Source organism: Pinus tabuliformis, chromosome 7 (genome assembly GCF_031772625.1).
Source record: "Pinus tabuliformis cultivar Carrire ecotype Pingquan chromosome 7, CPIR1, whole genome shotgun sequence".
NCBI lineage: Eukaryota > Viridiplantae > Streptophyta > Pinopsida > Pinales > Pinaceae > Pinus > Pinus tabuliformis.
Window position 1 is genome coordinate 1,551,210,701 of NC_142293.1, and position 26,110 is coordinate 1,551,236,810.

At 38.9% G+C, this 26,110-nt stretch overlaps 1 pseudogene; it reads right to left on the reverse strand.

Annotated features, from left to right (window-relative positions):
- Positions 1-24,401: 24,401 nt before the first annotated feature.
- LOC149253829 (benzyl alcohol O-benzoyltransferase pseudogene) lies at positions 24,402-24,827 on the reverse strand (annotated as a pseudogene).
- Between the last annotated feature and the right edge of the window lie 1,283 nt (positions 24,828-26,110).

A 26,110-nucleotide genomic window follows, 5' to 3' on the forward strand; every position in this document is an offset into this window, starting at 1 on the left:
AGTAGCTGCTGGAAGCCGATGCATCGCCCCTGGGTAGCTGCTGAAGGATCTGTGAAAAGTTGTCCATCATCGCGTTCCTTTGTCGCTCGAGGGCTTATTCAAGCAAGATTTTTATAGGATCTCCTGCCCCCTCATCTTTATTTTCATCTGCCATGGGAGGTCGTTGGGATTTGCGAGGCTGGTCTTGCAAAGGTTCGACCAGTTCAAGCCCTAACTCCTTATATCCCGACCTCGTTGGGGACATGCAAAGAAAAACAGAGAAAAAGCAAACCACTCTGATACCACTGATCCAGATTTAAACAGGAACACAACAAATTACAGAGATAACCATAAACACAAAGATGCCATGGAAATAATACTTCATTTCATTAATGTAAAATACTGAAATATGCTTACAAACAGAAATGGAAATAAACCAGCTAGGGCGATGGTAGCTTATCTCTAAGAAGAGATGTGGCAGCTACGTGCCTCTAAACTATGTTACAATGAGGCTCGAAGGCCTATTTATTGTTGAGAAACAATGGAAAACCCTTAACATCCCAAAACCTAACCCTAGAAGACGAAACGCCAAATTGTTAGCCCTGTTTTGGGTAAGTTGGTACATCAACTTCCTGGGGTCGTAACTTTGGCACCCGATCTTCGTTTGACGCGTGCAATAGCTCATTAGAAAGATCTATCCAAGCACTACAACTTTCGAAAGAGCAATATCGGTCCATGGACCCATGTAACTCCCAGATTTTGCAAAAAACATCGTTTAGGGCCTCAAAATGGCTCCGGAAGTTCAGGACCCGAAAAACTACTAAAAATAGTAAATTGTGCTACAATTACAGAAACTAAAAAACTGAAAGAGACAGTTGTGGGGGTCCAAGTGGAATAGGTGGGTGGCCACTAACATCCACCTGGATCATTCCTCCCCCCTTAGGAAGCAATGGTCCCCATTGCGTTGTGTTCCTCCATCTGCTGAACTTGGTCCCTGGTGAGTTGTTCTGCAATCTCAGATGTGTCCAGTAATGGTGGGAAGCATGGTCGAGGGCGGTACACATTGAACACTTGGTGCAGGCAAAGGAATGGAGGAATTTTGTGCTCCAAAGCATTATTTTCCACAACCTTGGTAATGGTGTAAGGACCATGTCGGCGTGGTCGAAGCTTCTGATGGGCTCTTGTAAGGCATTCTTTTTATAGACGCAACTAGACTTCGTTGCCCACCTGAAGCTTGTGTGTTACCCCTATGGGTGAGGAGAATTTGTTCCTGTGTTCTTTCATGACCCCTCTGTTGTTGCTGGTGCATGGAGGAACCCTTCGCGGGGGTCATGGATGTGGTGCCAATCTTCCCTTACTTTGGGAGCAAAACAGATAGAAAATGAATTTCCTAGTCTAGGAGACAATCTTGCTGCATTTCTTAGCAGAGATCAAAGAGGTGGCGGTAGGTGGGGCTACCTTTGGTATCCTATATAATGAATTACTCAAAGTAATAATAACAGCACGAGACCTTGACTCATACATAGCATGTTGCCTCCACAAGTATGGCTGACCAAATAGTACATCAAAAACATCCAGAGGTGCAACATCACACAATACCTCATCTGTGAAGGGTTTGATGTTGTAGGGAAGGCGGCACTGCTGGCGAACTCGAAGATCTCGTCCTTGGTGAAGCCACCCGATACTGTATGGCTGCGGGTGTGGTGTAGTCAGTAGGCCCAACCGCTTCACGACCTCTATTGAAATAAGGTTCTTCTGGCTCCCACTGTCAACAATGAATTACAGCGGCAAACCCTTCACCCACATCTGTGAGTGGAAAAGATGCTCCCCTTCCTTTGGATCTTCGAGCTCATTCTTATGGGTCTTGGTGGTGGCAACAATGGTGCTGAGCTCCGCATCAATGATCTGCTTCCCTTTGCCATTCCCCTTGTCGAGTTCTGACTCAGGGTCGAAACATGCATCTGATTCTGAAGCCTTTAACTCTTCCACCAATGAGTGCTTGGTCCAACACTCACTTGTGTTGTGAGCGGGGCTCTTATGGAACTCACACCACTTTCCTGTGTCCTTCTTTGACTTCATGGTGTTGTTCTTTTCTTGTGGCTTTGACGGGTTATCTTGGGTCACCCCGCCTTGGCTTTGTCCCTTGGTCTTTGGATTCACAGATCCAAAGTCTCTCTTCTTTTGTTTGAACTTTTGCTCGATTTTGACAGCGTATCGGTACACTGTGCTGAGCGAGGAGATGTTCAAGAACTCCATATCTTCGTGGATGTATTTGTGTAGGCAACCGCGGTATTTGAGTACCATATGCAGCTAAAAATTTTTGATACCCAACTCTGTGCAAAGGGTATGAAAAATGTTTGTGAACTCTGACACATCTTGGTCCCATCCCTGCCGCAGCGTGGTCCACTTTATGTATTTGTCCTCATAGCTTTTAACAGGGTAGTACTACTCCTTGATGGCATCTCGGAAGGAATTCCAAGTGGGTGTGACTGAGAACAGTGAATCCATACTTTCATCCTTCTTCTCGTAGTAGGTTTCCCACCAGTCCTTGATGTGGGGGGCTGGTTTGAGAAGAGCGAAAACAATCTTTTCCCAACTCGAAAATTCATGAACAGAAAAATAACCCTCTAGCAGATTTAACCATTTATCTACGGCATTTGCATCTATCTGACCCTCGAATATGGGGATTTCAAAATTAACTTGTACCTTAAAGGGCATGGAATTTCCAGAGTAGCTACTGGAAGCTGATGCATCGCTCCTGGGTAGCCGCTGAAGGATCTGGGCAAAGCTGTCCATCATCTCGTTCTTTTGTCGCTTGAGGGTTTCTTCGAGCAAGATTTTGATAGGATCTCCTGTCCCCTCATATTTTTTCATTCACCATGGGAGGCCATCAGGATTTGCGAGGCTGGTCTTGCAAAGGTTCAACCAGTTCAAGCCCTAACTCCTTATATCCCGACCTCATTGGGGACATGCAAAAAAAAAACCAGAGAAAACGCAGACCACTCTGATACCAATGATCCGAATATAAAAAAGAATGCAACAAATTACAAAGATAACCATAAACACAAAGATGACGCAGAAATAATACTTCATTTCATTAATGTAAATATTGAAATACGCTTACAAATAGAAATGGAAATAAACGAGCTAGGGCGATGGTAGCTTATCTCTAAGAAGAGATGTGGCAGCTACATGCCTCTGAACTATGTTACAATGAGGCTCGAAGGCCTATTTATTGTTGAGAAACAATGGAAAACCCTTAACATCCCAAAACCTAACCCTAGAATATGAAATGCCAAATTGTGGGCCCCGTTTTGGGTAAATTGGTACATGAACTTCCCGGGGTCGTAACTTTGGCACCCGATCTTCGTTTGACGTGTGCAATAGCTTGTTAGAAAGATCTATCCAAGAACTACAACTTTGGGAAGAAAAACATGGGTCCTTGGACCAATTTTGCTCCGATATTTCCCAAAAAAAATTCGTTTAGGGCCTCAAAACGGCTCTGGAAGTTCAGGACCCAAAAAATTGCTAAAAATAGTAAATTGTGCTACAATTACAGAAATTGAAAAACTAAAAGAGACAATTGTGGGGGTCCAAGTGGAATAGGTGGGTGGCCAGCAACATCCACCTATATCATTCCTCCCCCCTTAGGAATCAATGGTACCCTTTGCATTGAGTTCCTCTATCTGCTAAACTTCGTCCCTGGTGAGCTGTTCTGCAATCTCGGATGTGTCTAGTAATGGTGGGAAGCATGGTTGAGGGTGGTACACATTGAACACTTGGTGTAGGCAAAGGAATGGAGGAATGTTGTGCTCCAAAGAATTATTTCCCACAGCCTTGGTAATGGTGTAAGGAACATGTCGGCGTGGTCGGAGCTTCTGATGGGCTCTTGTAAGGCGTTCTTTTTGTAGATGCAACTAGACGTTGTTGCTCACCAGAAGCTTGTGTGGTACCCCTGTGGGTGAGGAGAAGTTGTTCTTGTGTTCTTTCATGATCATATCCCTCTATTGTTGCTGCCGCATGGAGGAACCCTTCCCGAGGGTCATGGACGTCATGACGATCTTCCCCTTACTTTGGGAGCGAACTAGACAGAAAATGAATTTCCTAGTCTAGGAGACGATCTTGTTGCATTTCTTAGCAGAGATCAAAAAGGTGGCTATAGGTGGGGCTACCTCTGGTATCCTGTATAATGAATTACCCAAAGTAATAATAACAACATGAGGCCTTGACTCATACAAGCGTGTTGCCTCCACAAGTATGGTTGGCCAGATAGTACATCACAAACATCCAAAGGTGCAACATCACACAATACCTCGTCTGTGAAGGGTTTGATGCTGTAGGGTAGGCAGCACTGTTGGCAAACTCGGAGATCTCGTCCTTGGTGAAGCCACCTGATACTGTACGGCTGCGGGTGTGGTGTAGTCGGTAGGCCCAACCACTTCACGACCTTTGCTGAAATGAGATTCTTTTGGCTCCCACTGACAACAATGAATTGTAGCAGTGAACCCTTCACCCACATCTGCGAGTGGAAAAGACGCTCCCGTTCCTCTGGAACTTTGGGCTCATTCTTTTGGATCTTGGCGGTGGAAATAGTAGCATTGGGCTCCGCATCAATGATCTGCTTCCCTTTGCCATTCCCCTTGTCGGGTTTTGACTTAGGGTCGAAAAATGCATTTGATTCTGAAGCCTTCAACTCTGCCACCAGTGACTGCTTGGTCCGACACTCACTTGTGTTGTGAGTGAGGCTTTTATGGAACTCACACCACTTTCTTGTGTCCTTCTTCGACTTCGTGGTGTTGTTCTTTTCTTGTGGCTTTGACGGGTTGTCTTGGGTCACCCCGCCTTGGCTTTGTCCCTTAGTCTTTGGATTCACAGATCCAAAGTCTCTGTTATTTTGTTTGAACTTTTGCTTGATTTTGACAACGTATCGGTACGTTGTGCCTAGCGAGGAGATGTTTAGGAACTCCATCTCTTCCTAGATGTATCTATGTAGGTAGCCATGGTATTTGAGTACCAGATGCAGCTCAGAATCTTTGATACCCAACTGTGTGCGAAGGGTATGAAAAATGTTTGTGAACTTTGGCACATCTTGGTCCCGTCCCTGCCGCAGCGTGGTCCACTTTATGTATTTTTCCTCATAGATTTTGACAGGGTAGTACTGCTCCTTGATGGCATCCCAAAAGGAATTCTAAGCGGGTGTGGCTGAGAACAGTGAGTCCGTACTTTCATCCTTCTGTTCGCAGTAGGTTTCCCACCAATCCTTGACATGGGGGACTGCTTTAAGAAGAGTGAAAACAATCTTTTCCCAACTATAAAATTCATGAATAGAAAAATAACCCTCTAGCATATTTATCCATTTATCTACGGCATCTGCATCTATCTGACCATCGAATATGGGCATTTCAAAATTAACTTGTACCTTAAAGGGTGTGGCATTTCCAGAGTAGCTGCTAGAAGCCGATGTGTCGCCCCTAGGTAGCCGCTGAAGGATCTGGGCAATGTTGTCCATCATCGCGTTCCTTTGTCGCTCGAGGGCTTCTTCAAGCAAGATTTTGATAGAATCTCCTACCCCCTTGTCTTTCTTTTCATCCGCCATGGGAGGCCATCGGGATTTGCGAGGCTGGTCTTGTAAAGGTTCGACCAGTTCAAGCCCCAACTCCTTATATCCCGACCTCGTTGGGGACATGCAAAGAAAAACAGAGAAAAAGCAAACCACTCTGATACCACTGATCCGGATTTAAACAAGAATGCAACAAATTATGGAGATAACCATAAACACAAAGATGCCGTGGAAATAATACTTCATTTCATTAATGTAAAATACTGAAATATGCTTACAAACAGAAATGGAAATAAACCAGTTAGGGTGATGGTAGCTTATCTCTGAGAAGAGATGTGGCGGCTACATGCCTCTAAAATATGTTACAATGAGGCTCGAAGGCCTATTTATTGTTGAGAAACAATGGAAAACCCTTAACATCCCAAAACCTAACCCTAGAAGATGAAATGCCAAATTGTGGGCCCCGTTTTGGGTAAGTTGGTACATCAACTTCCCGGGGTCGTAACTTTGTCACCCGATCTTCGTTTAACGCGTGCAATAGCTTGTTAGAAAGATATATCCGAGCACTACAACTTTGGGAAGATCAACATCAATCCATGGACCCATGTTGCTCCCATATTTACCAAAAAAACATCGTTTAGGGCCTCAAAATGGCTCCAAGAGTTCAAGACCGAAAAAACTACTAAAAATAGTAAATTGTGCTACAATTACGGAAACTGAAAAACTGAAAGAGACAGTTGAGGGGGTCCAAGTGGAATAGGTGGGTGGCCACCAACATCCACCTGGATCATTCCTCCATCTACTAAACTTGGTCCCTGGTGAGTTGTTCTGCAATCTCGGATGTGTCCAGTAATGGTGGGAAGCATGGTCAAGGGCGGTACACATTGAACACTTGGTGCAGGTGAAGGAATGGAGGAATGTTGTGCTCCAAAGAATTATTTCCCATAGCCTTGGTAATGGTGTAAGGACCATGTTAGAATGGTCGGAGCTTCTGATGGGCTCTTGTAAGGCGTTCTTTCTGTAGATGTAACCAGACTTTGTTGCCCACCTGAAGCTTGTGTGGTACCCCTGTGGGTGAGGAGAAGTTGTTCCTGTGTTCTTTCATGACCATATCCCTCTGTTGTTGCTACTGCATGGAGGAACCCTTCGCAGGGGTCATGGATGTGGTGATGATCTTCCCCTTACTTTGGGAGCGAACCAGACAGAAAATGAATTTCCTAGTCTGGGAGACGATCTTGCTGCATTTCTTAGCAGAGATCAAAGAGGTGGCAGTAGGTGGGGCTACCTTTGGTATCCTGTATAATGAATTACCTAAAGTAATAATAACAGCGCGAGGCCTTGACTCATACACAACATGTCGCCTCCACAAGTATGGCTAGCCAAATAGTACATCACAAACATCCAGAGGTGCAACATCACACAATACCTCATCTGTGAAGGGTTTGATGTTGTACGGAAGGCAGCACTACTGGTGAACTCGGAGATCTCGTCCTTGGTGAAGCCACTCGATACTGTGTGGTTGCAGTGTGGTGTATTCGATAGGCCCAACCGCTTCACGGCCTTTGCTGAAACGAGGTTCTTTTGGCTCCCACTGTCAATAATGAATTGCAATGGCGAACCCTTCACCCACATCTGTGAGTGGAAAAGACGCTCCCCTTCCTCTAGATCTTCAAGCTCATTCTTCTGGATCTTGGCAGTGGCAACAATGGTGCTAGGCTCCACATCAATGATCTGCTTCCCTTTTCCATTCCCCTTGTCGAGTTCTGACTCAAGGTCAGAACATGCATCTGATTGTGAAGCCTTCAAATTACAAAGATAACCCTAACTCCTTATATCCTGACCTCGTTGGGGACATGCAAAAAAAACCAGAGAAAAAGCAGACCGCTCTGATACCACTAATCCGGATTTAAACAAAAACGCAAAAAGTTACAGAGATAACCATAAACACAAAGATGCCGTGGAAATAATACTTCATTTCATTAATGTAAAATATTGAAATATGCTTACAAATAGAAATGGAAATAAACCAGCTAGGGCGATGGTAGCTTATCTCTGAGAAGAGATGTGGCAACTACATGCCTTTGAACTATGTTACAATGAGGCTCGAAGGCCTATTTATTGTTGAAAAACAATGGAAAACCCTTAACATCCCAAAACCTAATCCTAGAAGATGAAACGCCAAAATGTGGGCCCCGTTTTGGGTAAGTTGGTACATCAACTTCCCAGGGTCATAACTTTGGCACCCGATCTTCGTTTGACGTGTGCAATAGCTCATTTGAAAGATCTATCCAAGCACTACAACTTTGGTAAGAGAAACATTGGTTCAAGGACCCATGTTTCTCCCATATTTCCCAAAAAACGTCGTTTAGGGCCTCAGAACGGCTCCAGAAGTTTAGGACCCGAAAAACTGCTAAAAATAGCAAATTGTGCTACAATTACAGAAACTGAAAAACTGAAAGAGATAGTTGTGGGGGTCCAAGTGGAATAGGTGGGTGGCCACCAACATCCACCTGGATCAGGTGGATATGGTTTTGTATGATCATGAACTTCCAGTGCCAACTTCTTGACCAGCTCTGCTACAATGAGATTCGCTTATGATCCTGATTCAAACAAAGAATTAATCTTCGTCTTCTTAACCTATACCTTTATATGGAATAATTTGATCATTTATTTCTCTTCCTTTTGTTGCAGGCTACTCTTAAACTTGGAAGCTAGGGAGAAATTCCCTAGAACTCCTCCACTCATTTGGTTAAGCAAAGGAATTATTATTACAAGAAGACTCTTATCAGAAATAAAAAATAAATAAATAAATTAAATTAAATTAAAAAAGTAAAAAATAAAAAATAAAAATAAAATAAAATAAAATTGATTTAACTCCAAGTTGCCTTTTATTGGAGTGGAAATTTTTTAATTTAAAATTGATATGTTGGCTTATCATTTGACTCCCATTCATTGACTATAAATAAGACTCCAATGTGTAAACAACCAAACATGAGAATCATCTTTCCCTCTTTGTGATTTAGTTTGATGGCTTTAAGACTTTGATGGGTCTGAGGTTCATTAGTCTACTCTCTGACAAGGATTTTCTCTCATGAAGATCTGTCTCACAAGCTACCGGTATTTCGCAATATATCATATGTTCTTTCTCTCTGGCATGTTCTCTCTTCTCATTGTATGACCACGCTGTAATGAACTTACGCTCGGTTGATATTGCATGTATGCATGGTATTGTCTCTTGAATCGATAGTGTAACACATATGGAATGATCGTGATATACTCTTATACTATGATCCTTTATATTGTATGTTTCGCATCACATAGAAAATTCTACACTGATGTACAGACAATCTTCTTATCCACATCCTAGTTGCTTTCAACTTGGTTGCCCGAGTCAGTGACCATGACATTCTTATTATTATCTTTCTTTTTTTTCCTTTGGTTTCAACTCTAGATACAACTTCCAACACTTCTCCTTTATATGGCCATCAATGTTGTAGTGGTTATTGTGGTTACTAGGATCTTTGCACTGTTGTATTGTGGTTGTCATATTTTTATCTTTTCCTCCTTTTTTCTTCTTCTTCCCCTCCTTAGAAGCATATTGTTTCTCCTTCTACTTTGATCTACTTGATTGCACTCTCTTCAGGACTATGTTTTCCAGGTATTTGGCCTATACACAAGCCTCGTCCACTGACCTTGGCTTGAACAACATCATTTTCTCGCACAAGTGGTGGTGTAGACCCTAAAAACAATTAAGGAGTACATTTGGGTTCTTTGGAGAGATACCCAACATTATGGCCATCTTTCTGAACTTTGTTGTGTGCTCTTACACCCTTTGGCCCAGCTTTTACCTGAAGTAGTACCACTAGGTACATTGGTCCTATACATAACTAAGAGGGTAAAACTATGACTTAATGAGGATTTTGAAGTGATCTCGATTAGTCTTTGGAGGCTATCTCTCCAATCACAGGGTCTTTGTGTGAATCTCCTACCAAGTCAGTGCATGACCCTCTAATTTCAATAGCACAAATAGATTCTTTTATCCCTCCTAGATTTGATGGACTCAGTTGTTGAAACCAGTGATTTAGCTTCATAGCATTGATCTCATTGTCGTATGACTTGATATCGACTTTTGCTTCCATTTTAAATAGGGATTGTTATTAGTTCATGACACTCAAACTAGGTTGACCTTTTCTGGGTTCTTTCTTCAGTTGGTTCTTCATTTCTTCCCAATCTCCCAACCCCCCTTTTGATTTTTCCTCTGCATTTGAACCCCCATCTTATCCAAATATCCCAAACTTATTGCTCAGGGTTGCCGTGACGAGGTTTACATTATGATTTATATATGTGACTTTATCTAGCTGTGAAAACCTCACCTCTACAAGATCGTGAAACTCATTCACAGATTCGTCATCCATGATTAGGGTTTTACGATTTTAGGCCCACCGATCTAGATCCCCTCCAAATATCCACAAAATACCCAAAGAAACCTGCTACGATACCAATATGATCGGTAAACTACCGTGGATATTCCATTGGACATTTCGTCACAACATATCTGATAATATTGTATTTAAAATCTAAATTTTTACATTATTACAGTTTTATTAGATTTCTAGATCTGTGATTTTATTGTGAATAATGTATTCATACAAATGAAAATTATGCAGAAAATAAAGAACAATAAAATAAGAGTTCACACACATAAGACATAATATATGCTCTGGGAAACCCTTTCAGGAGAAAACCCAGTTGGAAGGTGAGGTCGCTCCACTCTCTCTCTCTATCTAGAAATATGGCAGCAAATACAAAGAAGTATGGCTTATGCCTCGTGGGATGCTATAGTGCATAAATCCTCTTTGTGTGCTCCACCACCTATCCCTCTTGGAAATTTTTGATCAACTATGGAACAAATGCACTCAAAAGAATGTAATTCCTCCTCCTAGTAGTTCGTTTATAATACAATTTTATAGCCTACTAGTGGTTAAGTTTGACTACCTCAACTCTTAACCAGAGTTACAATATAGACTCTTCTAGAGTCTTTACATCATAATCGTGTGGCTAGCCCATTTTCCATGAATAATGGGGGTTGACATATGATCCACCCAATTTATGTGTGTGAAAATAGGAAGGCCAACTTTTGAGTGGAATAAATTTCTAATATAGACTCTGATTGACGCGCCCCTTATGCCATTGGAATGATATTTGTGTGTAGAATAACATAAAAATGTTTTGCACTAAAGCGGCAAATTTTTACCCCCAGAAAACATCGTTCGATGCCTCAAAATTCTCCTGGAAGGTTTCTGACCTTATTTTGCCAAACTGGGTCCTTCTGGTAAAAATGATCCCATGAGCTAATTCCTCCACTTTTTCCATTCTATATTCATAAAAATGGATGACAAACAATATAATGATCCAATCTGGATCATGAAAGGTTTAAATTTACTTTATTTTATTTTTTAAAACAAACTGTACTGAAAAGTGTAAATTAAATGTAGGAAAATCTCAATATCTTTTATGTTTTGCCTATGGATATATATTAGCATCTTGTCAAGAGGAGGAGTCTCCACAGACGATCGGATTGAAAAATATAAAATCATTTTTGTGAAAAGATTCAAGGATTAATCAATATGAACTTGGAAAGATATCAGTAGCACCCACACCTTTGTGCATTGACAAATATTATTCTTCTACCATGGGGTGGAAAACATCAACGACATCATGATTTATAGAGATAAATTCATTTTTAATGATCTTATTACATGGAAATACTTCGGGGAAAGGGAAAAAGGAGGATTCTTATAATTACCAACAATTGCATTATTTGCAGTCTACCTTGTTTATTCAATGACTTCGTCATTAATTTATTTTGAGATACATGTAAATCAGTACTAGACCACTAGAACTATATTACGTTTATCTACTTTATGTTTTGATTCTTGTTTATCTACTTTAAGTTTTGATTTTTATTTTTATTTTGTTGAAATTCTATTTTTATATATTTATATGGATTTTGATTTTTTTAATTAGATTTTTTGTGAATTCTTATTTTTGAAATTTAGTTTGTATAAATTATCTTATTTGAATATATAAAATGTTAATAAATTTTAAACAAAATTCATAAAAAACAAACAACAAAAACAAAACAGAACCAAATTGAACTGAACGTACAACTCACACAGTGATCAAAACAAATCGAAAATCTAGTGATGACTTTGCAACCCAACTAACTTAGCTTCATAAACATTGAACCAAATAATCAAGATAAAATTTACAACTCACACAGTCCCCAAAAAAAATTGAAAGTCAAAGTAACTTTCTTCGTAACTATTTCAAACAAGGGCCAGAGGCAGCGGTATTCCCGACCGAGAGCATCAAAGGAGAAATTAGGGAAGCAGTGATAATCCAATAATGTATTGAGACCATGGCATGGCAAGCAAACCAAACTGAAATAATAAATTCGTGAAACTAGTTCAAATTTGTGAAACCAACCCACTGTAGATTATGCTTGGGTGTGCTCCAAGTGTTCAAAAGTAGGGCTATTGTAGTGTATTGTTTTAAGACTTTCCAATTTAATGTTGTTACAAATATTAGCGTCATGTGTTCAGCATAATTTTTTAGTTTGTTATATTTCTGAAAAGGATAGTTTCAATGTTTAGAATACTGAAATCGCTTGTGGTTTGCTGGAATTTTAAAGCCCTTTCCATCTAAAATGATTTTGTATGTGAACTGACATATTTCTCTTCTCCTTCCTTATTTTGGGAGGATAATCTTATTCAAAGAGTTGGAAACATGAGACATTAGACTACATTTTGAGAGGATAATCTTATTTTGGAAGGATAGTTTTGATTCCTTCAAGTTGGTTGAGGTTTTTAATAATTTAAGAATCAATATAAAGGAAGATACAAACTCAAATAAATCTTCGATGAACTTGTATAAGAACTAGAGATAAAATATTGTGTCATCTATTAAGTGGTATTTATGTGCTTTTCAGATGGCATTTCATTATAAAGAAATTAAATAAATAAAAATATGAAATGAGCAACAAAAAACTTGATTTGTGTTGGGCTAAATATTTCTGTTTTTCCGCTAATTAGTGATACTTCATGGGCTTCTCTCCACTGCTCAATATTCTCCCCACATGTTTCGGCCAAAGCTTTTGGTTCCAGCATCTTTCAAATTCCCACACAAACCATTCCCTTAAATATTCATTTTCACCACAGCGAAACGAGGGTTTTTTTAATTTTGACTAACATCATGTTATAGAAACTCCTAAATATTCCATGCATGAAATCACGTAGTGCATGTTAAGCACGTGACATGATAATCAATATTTAATTAAATTAAATCATATAAAATACATGATTAATTATACTATTAGTTGTGGTTGCGAACCATGTACTACATATGTTGTTATATGGTCCCATTTGCATGAATGACATTAACTGCATAGGATTTTTTCTGGTTATTTTGCTTTGTATTTGCCCTCCCTTTTGCTCTAGACCATTTTCTCATTCTCCTCCATAGATGGTTAGTTATACATTCCTCAAAACTGTAACTACATCCAATCTCTATGCAAGCTTGGGTGTGGAACCTAATTATCTTCTTTATTGATAGGTATCGCCGCATTGGACCACAGTTCGTAATGGGGTGGCAATGCCACCAATTTGATCGCCGCCAAGGGGTCCATGGGGGCAATGGCGATTAGGTGGATGATTTTAATCGTTCATTAGGCAGATGATATGACGGTAGAAGTTATGTTCAATTTAGGGTTTTTCCCCTAGAAGGCGACCCCTCGCTATATATGAGGGAATTGTATTGCAACTATGGATATGTGTATTTTGAATGAGAAAGAGAGAGGAGATTGTGTGAGAGCGAAGACAAAATTACAACGGATTTGTTGTAGGTTGTATCTCTTCATGTTGCTGGATAATATAAAGGAAGGACTGGTTGTTTCTCTATGGACATAGCCCAAATTTGGTGAACCACGTATATATGTGCATCTCTTCTTTTATGTGTTTTCTATGTTTATGTTTATGAAATATTTTATGTGTTCCATTACTCTGTAATATATAATTTTCTAACAACTGGTATCAAATTCAAAGGTTTATTTTGTTGATAAAATCGCAGGAGAGTAGGGTTCCTAGTTCGAGTGGGAGAAATGGCGGAATATGGTAGGTTTAGGGTCAAGAAATTAACAACTAAAACTATGAGTTGTGGAAGATGTAGATGGAATATTATCTATATTAGACTTGATCTGTACCTACCATTGAGCAAAAAGATAAAGAATCTGACGAGTATGTTAGACACAGAATGGGATATTATTGATATAAAGGCACTAGGAACAATATTGTTGTGCCTAGCAGCATCGGTAGCCTTTAATATTTCAAAGGAAATGACAACAGAGGGTTTAAATTCGACATTGGCCAAACTATATGAAAAACCCTCTGCCTCAAATAAGGTATTTCTTATGAAGCGTTTATTTAATATGAATATATTAGAAGGTGGATCTGTTGATGATCATTTAAATGAATTTAATATGCTTGCCAGACATTTATGTTCTATAGGGGTAAATTTTGATGATGAAGTTAGGGCTCTGTTATTTTTGTGCTCATTGCCAGAAAGTTGGAATGGTTTAGTTATGGATATTAGTAACTTTGTGTCTAGATACAATACTTTAAAGTTTGATGAAGCTGTCAGTGCAATCCTTAGCAAGGAAATGTGATGGAAAAGCTCTGGTGAGACATCAGGTAATGATTTGACTGCAAAGACTAGGGGAAAAAATGGAAAGAGGAAAGTGCCCAAGATATCGCAGTAACTCAAGGAAAGGAATATCCAAGTCTAGATCGGAGATAGTGTGCTGGAAATGTGGGAAGAAAGGACACTTGAAGAAAGATTGTAAGTCTCAGAAGGGAAAAGAAGGTGACGTGCAACAAGAAAAAAATCATGAAGCGAATATGACAAGTGATGTGTTGCAAGATGCTTTGATTATTTCATTATAAAATATTATTGATTCCTAGGTGGTAGATTAAGAGGCCTCATTCCATGCCACAGCTTATAGGAAACATTTTCATGATTATGTTCAAGGAGATTTTGGACAGGTTCATTTGGGTCATGATAAACCCTGTGAAATCATTGGAATGGGTAAAGTATTCATAAAAAAACATAATGGAAACCAATGGATATTGAAGGAGGTAATGCATGTTGCATATATGAATAAAAATCTAATTTCAATAGGGCAGTTGGGAGGTGAAGCTTGTGTAACTACCTTTACAGATAAAACTTGGAAGGTCACTAAAGGAGCCCTCATAATAGGAAAAGGAAAAAAGGTTGGTACATTGTATTTATGAAATGCTACTTCTAATTTTGTTAATGCTTTAACCTATACAAGAGAAGATACAACATTATGGCATCATAGGATCGAGCACATGAGTGAGAAGGGGACACAGATTCTTCACTCAAGAAATTTTTTACCAGGTTTGAAGCATGTTCATTTGGAATTCTGTGAGAATTGTGTTTTGGGAAAATAGAAAAGAGTCAGATTCCTCAGAGTTGGGAAAGATTAGAAGAGCAAAATATTAGAGCTTCTGCATACGGATGTATGGGGAGTAGCTATTTCTCTATGGACATAACACAATTTGGGTGAACCATGTATATCTGTGTATCTCTTGTTTTATGTGTTTTCTTTGTTTATGTTTCTGCAATATTTTATGTGTTCCATTGCTCTGTAATATATAGTTTTCTAATAGAAATTTTTTGCACTCCCTGCAAATGGTTGCTTACGGTTTTCCTCTTCTCATAAAATTGAGAGGCACAATGTCCAAACTTGTGTTAAAACACTTCACATGGATTAGATATAGAGCAGGGGTCACTAGACAAGTGTGGCAGCACGTCGACATTGGCGTACGTGTTCTGCCCTTCAACTCCAATGTGAAGTTTTCCCTACTTAATGTGTTGTCTTGGAGTGAATTTTGGGGAAGAACTACCAAGGATTTAATTGTTCCATTAGATAAAGTGTTCATATTCTTGCCTACCTACATAGTGTGAAGCTTTCCCTACTTAAGGTGTTGTCTTGGAGTGCATTTTGGGGAAGATTGAACTACCAAGGGTTTTATTGTTCCATTGGATAAAGTGTTCATATTCTTCCCTACCTGCATTGTGGGAAAGTGAAAGCGAAAAACAGGTAATTAAACTCGTTTTCTTCATTTTCATTATTTTTTGGCTCAGGTTAGCTCACGTCATAGCCCTGAGCTCTAGATCCCTTCCCTTTGTCTTTAGCATTTCCTTTCGTCAATTTTCCCAATTTCATTCAGCTTCACAGCACACCACAATAAGGAGGTGAATTGCTCATTTCGTTTAGTTCATTCAGTTCTTCTCTGAGAAAGGAAAGGTGACCCTTGGAGTGGGAGGTCAATCATGGACTTAGCTCCACTTCCTATTATTCATAAGATAATACAAAAGAAGAAAGTAATTTCCAAAAATTTTGTAAGGAATGCTGGAAATACTGGGGGGTGTGAACCAGTATTCATTTTCAATTGTTACTTTTACCCGTTAGATTGCTTATATTTAGAACACAAAATGAACAATAGAAATAAATGCTTTCATTAATATATTATTTACAATGAATCAAGTACAATATAGATAGGGCTCCAACCCTAGATGAAGACACCTAGGCTCCAACCTGGGATGTGCTAAGCACCTACTTGGACTTTCCAGGGCACTGAACTTATTAATTCTAACGCACCGACCCCACGGACTCCAATCCTATATCTTCTTCTACAGACACCGACCTAGATTCTTGATGACTCTGATCCTCTAGGGATCCAAACCTATCCTTCAAGGCACCAACCTTGTTTTTTTGAGGCTCCAACCTTCCAGACACCAACCCTCTGGGCTCCAACCCAATGTGATACTTCGTCTAGATATGTTTGATAGTAATTCACGGCTCCAAATATTTTTCTTTACTGAGCCATGATCTTCAGCTTCATCATATTCTCCATGTCATATCATCAATGACAACCCTGTCATGTGGAAGGTGTCACCACCGTCCTTCATTGTACCCAAACACAATCTTCAAACCACCTCATCATGGTCTTCAATGGTGTCTCCACAATGTCTTCAATGAGTTTCTCAACAAAAATCTTCACCAACCAGCCTACTTCAAAAAGACTTCAAGGGTTATTCAACAATGTTGCTAGTATAGAGGATGTCCTTCAACTGTGTTCAAGTGTGCTCCAAAATAGGTCTTTAATGAATGCTTTCAACAACCTTTAACACAAATTTCTCAATGTATTCTCCAGGGTCTAAAAAATTATTTTCCCAAAAGTCTGTTCACAAAGGAGAGGTTTTTCTCATAAAATGAATGCTCCAAAATATGCTTCTAGTTTTGCTTCACAGGATGTCAATGTTGTCCAAAGAGTTAATACAGTTAATGAATAGTTCAAGCATTGCAATCACCAATGAATAGCACGTTGTATATAGGGGTATGCACCAATTTTTGCAATCATCAATGAATAGCATACTATATTAGTGAGCGTTGGACAATTCACAAAAGAAAGCTCCACACACCATATTGTCCACTATGTCCACACTGTCACATTGTATTAATGAACGTTGTACTCTAGCCAGGAGTATTACCTCGCTGGAAAGAACACTTCACAGCTTGAAGGTGCAGATCCACAATCCAAAAATTTATATAAGGACACAGTCCAAATATGTCACTAAAACATAGCCACTGTAAATTGTACCTGAGGCTTGTATGGGAGGATGCACACACAATTTGAGCCTGCTAAACAATGTTTTGTCCACCATGTAGTAAATATTTTAGTATATCACTGCTACAACAACCAATATACAAAACCAAGTCCTAAAAAGTTATCCAATGTGACATTCCTTCGCTATGCCCTTATCTCTTTATTCTTCTATGTTCTAAACTCTTTTTTTCGGTGCTAGAAAAGGAGGTATGAGCTCCTATATATACCCTTCTTCAAGAACTTTAACTGCCATGTCTAATAGAGGCAGGCTGACATGAATTGACATGTTCAGGTCAGCTTACTAACCATAAATTATACCCTTAATTTGAAAAATCAATAAATTTCAAACCACTTGGAGTTTTGGGCCAAGTAATAGCTCATTGGAAAGGAAAAATTGTTCTCTTAAAGATGGTGTAGGTCTCATGGCGAGATTCTACCTCTAAGGTGGAGAAAAATATTTTTTAATGTGATTGGTCATTAATTAGTGCAAAAATGGAGGACAGTTATATTCTTCATGGATGGGCTTCTTCTTCATGGATGGCTTCATTTTGTTAGGCTTCTTCATCAAAGATCATAGGCTCATAAATTTCATCAATAGCATCATATGCAACATGTATTATTTAATCATCATTGTATAGTCTTCCATTATCAAGTGTATGTCATAGGTTCCAAGGTAGTCTTCCAATCATGTTCATCAATTGTTGTCCACATATGTCATCAAGGTCATCAAGGGCTTCTAGATCATCAAGGGCATGATTGACACTTTTTGTCTTATACATGATTGAGCAAGAGTTATATTCATCCTCTGGCATCTTCAATAATATTTTCCATCCCGGCCACTACCATATTGACATCAATGACAACCTAGATTAACAATCTCCCCCTTTGTCATTGATGGCAATATTATTGCCCTTTCAAACATTCTCTCCCCCTTTGACATTAATGGAAAACGGGGTGCCCAAGAACTCCCCCTGTCAAGTTGCTCCTTTTCTTCTCAATTAGTAGTTCTTCATAGGTATGTTGCTCCCCCTGTCATGGTGCTCTTTTTTTTGCTCAAGATAGAAATATTGGTGCCTTATCATCAGCTAGCACATTATCCCCTCTTCATGTCTCAAAAGCTACTTCATCATGGCTTCAACAATGCTGCTAAACAGACTTTTAAATTTTGCCTTTATAAATGCTCAAGTGTGGGAAACGATGCCTACTCCAACATGGTTTTGAATGCTACTCCAAAAAGGACTCTCTCAAGGTGCTTCAAGTATCAACCTTAAAGATGCTCCACTTCAATGCTTCCAAACAGAATCCAAATAGCCACACGCCAAATGTCCAAGTCCATTTTTTTATGATTCTACAATCTGTATTTTGTTGTCTCCACATTCAAAATTAAGAGGCCTTCATAGTCTGAATCAAGAAAAAATTCCACTGAAAGTGTCTTTCTCGCTATCTCTCTTCAGATCTGAGTTCCTCTATATCTCTTTGCTTCTCCTTAAGTCACTACCATCCAACATTTCAACATCATTGCATTCGGATGAAATGGTGAAAGGTTTTGCCTCACTGTTGTTATTTTCTAAGTGAACGACATTAACCTGAGCTATATTTCACTGCACAACATTATCCTTTCTATAGTCCTTTTGATGAGCCATCTTTTCCTTGTGTTCTTGTAAAAGTCTCTGCAAGTTATCTCCACTAGCATATTTTGATATCCAATCTATGACTGTCTTTTAAATTCTTTCTACTAATTGACAACTTTTTGTAATGCTTAAATTATCTTATATGATGCCAACTGCTTTTCCTTGTGTAGTGAACAAAAACATTCAAGCTCGATTCCGAAATTTATATGCTTGTTTGAAAGTTGCCTCTATTTATGTCCATAATTTACCTGTTCTCACATCATATCCCTGAGTCAAGACATTCAACTTCTGTAATAATAACAACATAGTTATTTTCCCTATTTCTCTAGCATTAGATGGCCTTCTCTGCATCTCCAATTTCTTCTAATCGATTATTATTTTATCAACAGTAAAACAATTTGATTAGCAACATGTATTGTTTTCTTGAGAATTCAAAGCATTTTCAAAATGTACTTCCTCTGGTACAACCTGCTTAGTGATCAAGTGGAAAGCATCTTCAACAACAGTCCATTGGATAGATAAGAGATCATGTTCTTCAATGGAGTGTTCCTGAGAAATGATCTATCAAAGAATGATTGTCAATATAGCTCATCAAGGATTTCATAAGACCCTTTCATGGATAGCTTCTGAAATAATGACCAAGGATTGCAAGCTCCCCCTAACTGTAGAATCTCATCATCAAACACTTGGAATATCAAGGATGGCTTCATGAGGTCAACAGCATGTGTTGTTGGCTAGAGTGTTCAAGAGACTTATGGATTCAATTTGCTTCCTTCTCCATACTTGTGTAACTTTATTCTCTGGCATAGTTCTAGCTTGTGTAGGGGCCCAAATCAAGTTACAATCGCGTGCTATATGTCCAATGTTATGACACTTGAAGCACTCTATGTTGTTCATGAATAAGAATTCATTACTTATTCTTACAAAATTGCTTCTCAGAGATTGACGGGGACCATTATATTTATCTTTGTGATATGCCCTACAATCGTTTTCCATGTGCCCAAAGTTTGTACAAGAATAGCAATAACCAAGAAATATACTTTGGTACCTGGGAGAAGAATTTTTCCTCGATGTACTTCTGAAGTCTTTTTTCCTTGGGATCCTTTGATGATAACCATTTCTTCTTACATCCTTGACACCATCTGAATTTCTTCTTGCCCAAGTCAAGTTACAATCACGTGCCATATGTCCAATGTTATGACACTTGAAGCACTCTATGTTGTTCATGAATAATAATTCATTACTTCTTCTTACAAAATTGCTTCTCGAAGATTGACGGGAACCATTATATTTATCTTTGTGATATTCCCTACAATATTTTTCCACGTGCCCAAAGTTTGTACAAGAATAGTAATAACCAAGAAATATACTTTGGTACCTGGGAGAAGAAGTTTTCCTCGATGTACTTCTGAAGTCTTTTTGCCTTGGGATCCTTTGATGATAACCATTTCTTCTTGCATCCTTGACACCATCTGCATTTCTTCTTGGAGTAGGATTTCTTCCAATGTCAATTTGACTCTTGCCTTGATAGGGGCATCAACATTTCTTCCAAGCTTCCTCACATCCTTGTTTTTTGAAGAATTATCATTCTTGCTTGAGGATTCACCCACATAACCAAGACCTGATTTATCAAGGGGAGACCTTTAATGACTTAGGATGTCATCTAGGGTTTGAGAACTTTTCAAGTTCTTATTCAGCAAGTCAACTTCCTTTTTAAGAAAGACAATTTCTTCCTTCATTTTCTTGCATTCTTCATCCTTCTTTGATAGAATGATCTCCATTTATTCCTTCATATTGGTTGCTTCACATGATTGGGCCTTAAGAGAAGTGATTTCTTATTTTAGCTTGGTGATGTCATCATCCTTTTCTTCTAGTTGGAATATCATGTTGTTTCTCTCCTTTTTTTCTTCATCAACTTTTCCTTCTATGAATGTCAAAGCTTCAATCACCTTCTCATCTCCTTGTGCTTGTTTCCTTGCTTCTTCTAGTTGAGATCTAAGGGAGGAGACCTCTTCTTTGTATTGACCAATCTCTGCTTCAATTTTGTTCAAGCTTTTGTGCCTTTGTTCAAGGTGGCTTGACAAGGTATCTTCCTGTTTCTTTGCCTTATCTAATTGATTTTTCATGGATATGACTTCTTCATGATGCTTTCTCTTGTTTTGATGAAATTCTTCCTTAATCTTGGTAAGCTCCTCATCTCTTTCTTGTACTTGAAGCTTGACAATGTCAACTTCCTTCCTTGTCTTGTCTTCGTAACCAAATTGCACTTTCTTGTTAAATTCCTCATTTTACTTTTTCAAATTCTTAATCTCTTCCATGGAAGCCATAAGTTTAGTGAGGAGATCTTATTCAAAACCTTTTTCATTCTCTTCATCTTCTAGGTCTTCTTTAGCCTTGATGTCATCACTCTTATCTTCAACTTCCTTGATGGGCTCTAGATTTCCTTCTTGTTTTCCATCATTTTATTGACTAGAGATCATTGTCAACACTCCTTTTGAGTGAATATAGTGAAGTTTATCCCATATTCCTTTTTCTAACGAACATTTTTCAAAATTGGCCTTCATAGAATTAAGGAGCCCATTCAAGATTGCTTTCAATGCTCTTGTATTATGTTCCTTGGATTCTCCATCCATCATGCTATCAGTAATCACCAATTTCCAGACTTCAATGCCTTGAGTCTTTAAGAAATTCCTCATTCTTTCCTCCCATATATCAAAGTTTCCATTGAACAATGGAGCCTTCATAAATTGATTGACTTCAATTTCGGTGGTTGAGGGAGACACATATTTAGGAGGATTGGAGACTTTATTCCTTGGCTTTGCCATTTGTTTTCTAATGATCAACCTTCAAGTTGTTAGGATTTGAGTGAAGGTACTGGATCTGATACCAATTGTTGGAAATATTAAGAGGGGGGTGAATCAATATTTCTTTTCAATTGTTACTTTTACCAGTTAGATCGCTTATATTTAGAACATAAAATGAACAATAGGAATGCATGCCTTCATTAATATAATATTTACAATGAATCAAGTACAATATATATAGGGCTCCAACCCTAGATGAAGACACCTAGGCTCCAACCTGGGATGTGCCAAGAACCTACTTGGACTTTCCAAAGCACCGACCTTGTCAATTTTGAGGCATCGACCCCAAGGATGCCAATCCTATATCTTCTTCTATAGGCACCGACCTAGATTCTTGAGGACACCGATCCTCTAGGGCTCCAAACCTATCCTTCAAGGCACCAACCTTGTTTTTTCAAGGCTCCAACCTTCCGAGCACCAACCCTCTAGGCTCCAACCCACTGTGATACTTCGTCTAGATATGTTTGATAGTAATTCACAGCTCCCAATATTTTTCTTTACTGAGCCCTGTCAATCTTCAACTTCATCATATTATCCACATCATATCATCAATGACAACCCTATCATGTGGAAGGTGTCACCACCGTCCTTCATTGTACCCAAACACAATCTTCAAACCACCTCATCATGTTGTCCTCATCATGGTCTTCAATGATGTCTCCATGATGTCTTCAATGAGTTGCTCAACAAAAATCTTCACCAACCAATATGCTTCAATAAGAATTTAAGGGTTATTCAACAATGGTGTTGGTCTAGAGGATTTCCTTCAACTGTCTTCAAGTATGCTCGAAAATAGGTCTTCAATGAATGCTTTCAACAACATTTAATACAAATGCCTCAATGTATTCTCCAGGGTCTGCAAACTTATTTTCCCAGAAGTTTGTTCACAAAGGCGTCGTTTGGCTCATAAAAGGATTGCTCCAAAATATGCTTCTAGTTTTGCTTAAGAGGATGTCACTATTGTCCAAAGAGATACTACAATCAATGAATAGTCCAAGCACTACAATCAGTAATGAATAGCACGTTGTATACAGGGGCATGCACCAATGTTTGCGATCATCAAGGAATAGCACACTATATTAGTGAGCATCAGACAATTCACAAAAGAAAGCTCCACACACCATATTGTCCACTCTGTCCACATTGTCACACTATCTTAATGAATGTTGTACTATAGCCAGTTGTATTACCTCATTGGAAAGAACACTTCACAACTTGAAGGTGCAGACCCACAATCCAAAAATTTATATAAGAACACAATCTAAATATGTCACTAAAACATAGCCACTGTAAATTGTATTTGAGGCTTGTATAGGAGGATGCACACACAGTCTAAGCCTGCTAAACAATGTTTTGTCCACCATGTAGTGAATATATTAGTATATCACTGCTACAACAACCAATATACAAAAGTGAGTCCTAAAAATTTATCCGTTATCAAATTCCTTCACTGTACCCTTATCTTGTTGTTCTTTTGTGTTCTGAACCCTTTTTTCCAGTGCTAGAAATGGAGGTCTGAGCTCCTATATATACCCTTATTCAAGAACTTGAATAGTCATGTCTAATAGAGGCAGGCCAACATGAATGGACATGTTCAGGTCAACTTACTGACCAGAAATTATACCCTTAATTTGAAAAATCAATAAATTTCAAACCACTTGGAGTTTCAGGCCAAGTAATCGCTCGTTGGAAAGGCACAATTGTGCTCATCAAGATGGTGTAGGTATCATGGCGCGATTTTGCATCTAAGGTGGAGAGAAAGACTTTTTAATGTGACTGGTCATTAATTAGTGTAGAAATGGAGGACAGTTATATTCTTCATGGATGGCTTCATTTTGTTAGGATTCTTCATCAAAGCTCATAGGCTCATAAATGTCATCAATAGCATCATATGCAACATGTATTCTTTCATAATCATTGTATAGTCTTCCATTATCAAGTGTATGTCATAGTGATGCAATGATATGACATGGGTTCCAAGGTAGTCTTCCAATCATGTTCATCAAGTGTGGTCCACATATGTCATTTCCTTTTGTCAATGCTCTCTATTTCATTCAGCTTCATAGCACACCACAATAAGGAGGAGACTTGCTCAATTCGTTTAGTTCATTCAGTTCTTCTTTGAGAAAGGAAATGTGCGCCTTGGAGTAGGAGGCCAATCATGGACTTAGCTCCACTTCCTATTATTCATAAGATAATACGGAAGAAGAAAGTAATTTCCCAAAATGTTGTAAGGAAAATCAGCTATCCCCACCTCAATTTTTTGTATTCTACATTTGGGTTTGTGCACCCTCATCACCCCTTGCTAACTAGGTCCATAGAGAGATAGGTAGGTCAATCTCAACCTCAATTTTATTCATTTAGGTCTGGTGCACCATCACCACCCCTTGCTAGCCAGGTCCATAGAGAGATAGCTAGGTCAATAGCATAGAGAAAGCTTACTAGTAGTTTGGTCATTTGGGTTTGTGCACCCTCACCACCCCTTGCTAACTAAGTCCATAGAGAGATAGGTAGGTCAATCTCAACCTCAATTTTATGCATTTAGGTCTGATGCCCCCCTTGCTAGCCAGGTCCATAGAGAGATAGCTAGGTCGATAGCATAGAGATCAAAAAGGAATCAAAAAGCTGGACAAGCCAGGCACTGCTCCCACTGCACCTTCTCCAGGCCCTCCGTAGGTTGGTCTTCCCCACCCGAAATCCACATCTTGAAACCAATTTTGGTACAGTCTGAAATCGCATAGGTGCCAACCACTGTGAACAGAGGGCGGCCTTTCAACTCCATCAAGTCTATCACTGACTGTATGTACTTGTCGTTCACACTCTTTTTCGCTTCCTGGATCAGTTTGACAGCGAAAGGCAATGGTTTCTTTGTTAGATCTCCAGCTGTTGTTTTCGTGCATGCCAAACAGACCGCATTGCCATAGAAGCCTTCCGGAAGCGGCGGCTCGAATTTCACTCGGGCGTCCATGGGAAATATGAACCGAAGTTCCTGCTCCGCCGACAGTTGGAGAGACATTTCTGCCATATCGTTCATGTTCACCATCTCGCCATCCTTGCAATCGATTTGATCATATGCGTAGTGGGGGAATTTAATTGCAGGATTCGGGCGGGGTCGGAGGATTTCTCTTTTCTAAACCGGTAGAACCGAAGGCCTGGCTACCCCTTGACCATTTCCTAGAGAGCTTGCATGAACTGAACGTAGCCAATGGTGTCACTGATGGTGTGATTCAGACACGCGGCCAATATGAACCCTCCGCATCTCAACCGCGTCACCTTAAACATCGTGATTACACATACATTTAGAAACGGCTATTTTTAGTTTTTTTTATCTCAGGCATACATTTAGAAACGGCTATTTTTTTAGTTCTTTTGAATTATAAATTTTGTAAATATTTCGTAATCAACGGTCAAGAAAAAATGAAATAATAATTGAGGTCTAATAACCTTTCTTGAAATCTAGCCATCAGTGCCAACCTCTTATATGGATTACAAATTTTGAAATATTCCGCAAACCTGCAATGGACATAAGTTCAGCAGCAACGACCATAACAATGAACAATAACATGAATTAAGTTTATCATGCATGATGAATTAACCTGCATGTGAAGAACAGGAGAATTTGTAACAGTAACAGATCATTCCGACGGTTGAAGGGTCGGTAGAGGTCTCTGAACTTCTCGAGACCAACGTCCGCATCAGCTTCCACAAACAAAACCCCCTCAACCGTGCACTCCATCACCAGCTTACCGTCGGGCGCATCCAGGGGTTAAATTTTTTTATGACGGTTTTATTTTACACTTTTAATATTTAATTTTACTTTAAGTAATATTTTTCATATAAAAATATAATCAATGAAAATTTATCATTTTTTATTCATCATTTTATGCAAATGATAAAGATTGTCAATTTGTTAGTCATGGAATGCTTTTAAAATTCACGCGTCAAAGACTTTGTTGCGCATTTGCCAGCAACCACGTGTAGAAAATGGCTGTGAGAGTTTCAAAGTAATGTTGCCGGTACGACCTCATCATATTTTTGTCAGTGATTTCGGAAGATGATTTAACTGGTTAATTTTCAGAGTTGTAGATGATCAAATCAGTTCAATAGAAAAACTGAAATTTTCCGCTCTCATGGGCGGCTATTCAAAATCCAATGTTTAAAACGAAGTACCATTTTCCATTAATAGAAGTGTCATTTTCTTTTAAGGGAAAAAATGCAAATTAACATTTAGGTGTCAAAAATTTAACATTTAAATGTGTATTATCTGAATTAATAAACATCATATTTACCATTAACGTTTTGAGATCTATGAAGAGTGAAAAAATA